This window comes from Penaeus monodon, chromosome 19, assembly GCF_015228065.2.
Source record: "Penaeus monodon isolate SGIC_2016 chromosome 19, NSTDA_Pmon_1, whole genome shotgun sequence".
NCBI lineage: Eukaryota > Metazoa > Arthropoda > Malacostraca > Decapoda > Penaeidae > Penaeus > Penaeus monodon.
The window spans coordinates 5,553,983-5,556,570 of record NC_051404.1 but is presented as its reverse complement, the minus strand read 5'-3'; positions in this window follow the sequence as shown (position 1 = coordinate 5,556,570).

Below are 2,588 nucleotides of genomic sequence, written 5' to 3'. Positions count from 1 at the left end.
AGAGACCCCAAAGAAATAGCCCAAGACCCCAAAGACTAGCCTAGAGACCCCAAAGACTAGCCCCAAGACCTCAAAGACCGCCCCCAAAAGACCCCAAAATAGCCTAGAGACCCCACAGGAAATAGCCTAGAGACCCAAAGACAGCCTAGAAACCCCCAAAAAACAAACCCAGAGACCCCAAAAATATACAAGACCCCAAAGACATAACAGAGACCCAAAGACATCACAAACCCCAAAGACTAACCTAAGCCCCAAAAACTAGCCTCGAGACCCCAAAGACTAGCCTCCCAGACCCCAAAAACTAACCTTTGGACCCCAAAAAACTGGGCCCAAAACCCCAAAGACTAAACCCAAGACCCCAAAAAAACTAGCCTGAGACCCCACAGACTAGCCTAGGGGACCCAAAGATACCCAAAAGACCCAAAAGACTTCCAGAGCCCCCCAAAGATAGCCCATAACTCCCAAAAACTTTTTCAGAACCCTAAAGACTATACAGAGACCCCCAAAAACTACCTAGAGAAATCCCAAAAACTTCACAGAGACCCAAGGACTAGCCTAGAGCCTCAAAGACTATCAAAGAGACCCCAAAAAACCCAAGGTTGGGGCCCCCCCAAAAACTACCCGGACCCCCATAGGGTAGCCCCAAGCCCCCAAAGACTTTGCCCGGAGCCCCCAAAAAATACCTGGAGCCCCCAAAAAAACTAGCCTAGAGACCCCCAAAACTACCAAAACCCCCAAAGACTAACCTGGGCCCCAAAAAAATAGCCTAAACCCCAAAAACTATCCAGAGACCCCCCAAAGGGCTGCCTAAAAGACCCCAAAACCCACCTAGAGCCCCCAAAAAAAAATAGCCCGGAGCCCCGAAGACTACCCAGAACCCCAAAAAAACTAGCCCGGGGCCCCCAAAAAACTAGCCTGGAGCCCCCATAGGGGGTACCCCAGAGCTCCCAAAGATAGCCTGGAGCCCCAAAAAACTAGCCTGGAGCCCCCCAAAACAGCCTGGCCCCCAAAGGGCTAGCCTAGACCCCCAAAAAAGCCTGGAGCCCCCAAAAAACTAGCCTAGAGACCCCAAAAACTATTTACAGAGACCCCCAAAGGGCTTTTCCTTTGAGAAACCCCCAAAGGGGCTAGCCCCAGGCCTCAAAGCTAGCCTAGAGACCCCAACAACTAGCCTAGAGACCCCCAAAGACTAGCCCCAGGACCCCCAAAGGGCTAGCCGAGCCCCCAAAACTAGCCCCAGAGACCCCCAAAGGGCTAGCCTAGAGGGCCCCCAAAAACAGCCTAACTCAAAGGGCTAGCCCAGAACCCCCCCAAAAACTATCCAGGGGACCCCAAGGCCCAGCCCAAGACCCCAAAAACTAGCCTAGAGACCCCAAAGGGCTTTGCCTAGAGCCCCCCAAAGACTAGCCTGAGACCCCAAAGACTAGCCAAAACCCCAAAGGGCTATCACAGAGACCCCCAGACTATCCCGAAACCCCCCAAGGGCTAGGGGGGTAAGACCCCAAAGGGCTAGCCCGGAGCCCCCAAAAAAAATAGCCCAGGGGCCCCCCAGAAATACCTAGAGGGCCCCAAAGGGTAGCCTAGAGACCCCAAAAACTACCTAGGGACCCCAAAACTATCCAGAGGGCCCCCCAAAAACTCCAAAAAGACACCCCAAAGACTATCACAAAAACCCCCCCAAAACTAACCCAAAAGTCCTCAAAGGGGGTACACAGAGGGCCCCAAAAAACTATCACAGAGACCCCAAAGGGCTAGCCCAAAACCCCAAAGAACCCAGCCTCGAGACCCCCCAAAAACCTGCCAGAGACCCCAAAAAACTAGCCTAGAGGGCCCCAAAGGGCTGCCTGGAGCCCCCAAAGACTAGCCCGGAGCCCCCATACACTAGCCTGGAGCCCCCAAAAGACTAGCCTGGAGCCCCCCCAAAAATAGCCTGGAGCCCCCCAAAAACTTTGCCTTTAGCCCCCAAAACTAGCCTAAGAGCCCCAAAAAAACTAACCCCGGAGCCCCCAAAGTAGCCTAAAGACCCCAAAACTATCAAGAGACCCCATTTGACTAGCCTAAGAAACCCCCTAGGGCTAGCCCCAAAAGCCCCCCAAAAACTAGCCTGGACCCCAAAAAACTAGCCTAGAAACCCCCAAAACTAAACCTGGGGCCCCCAAAAAAAGCCTAGAGACCCCCAAAGACTATCACAGAGACCCCAAAAAACAGCCTAGAAAACCCCCAAAAAAACTAGCCCAGAGTCCCCCAAAGACTAGCCTAGAGAAACCCCCAAAGGGCTATCACAGAGACCCCAAGGGGGTACCCAGAGCCCCCAAAAGGGCTAGCCTTTAAAACCCCCCAAAAACTAGCCTAGAGTTTCCCCAAAGACTAGCCTAAGGCCCCCCAAAAACATCCCCAGAGACCCCAAAGGGCTGCCTTAAAAGGGGCCCCCCAAAGGGGGAAAAATAGGGCCCAGGTTTCCCCAAAGGAGGGCCTCATAATCCCCGCCCGGTGACGCCCGCCCCCGACCCACTACGCCTTTCCCCCCTTTTGTTTGTTCCCGGTCCTCCTTCTGTTGCACATGTTAAATTAAAAACCCCCAAAACGAG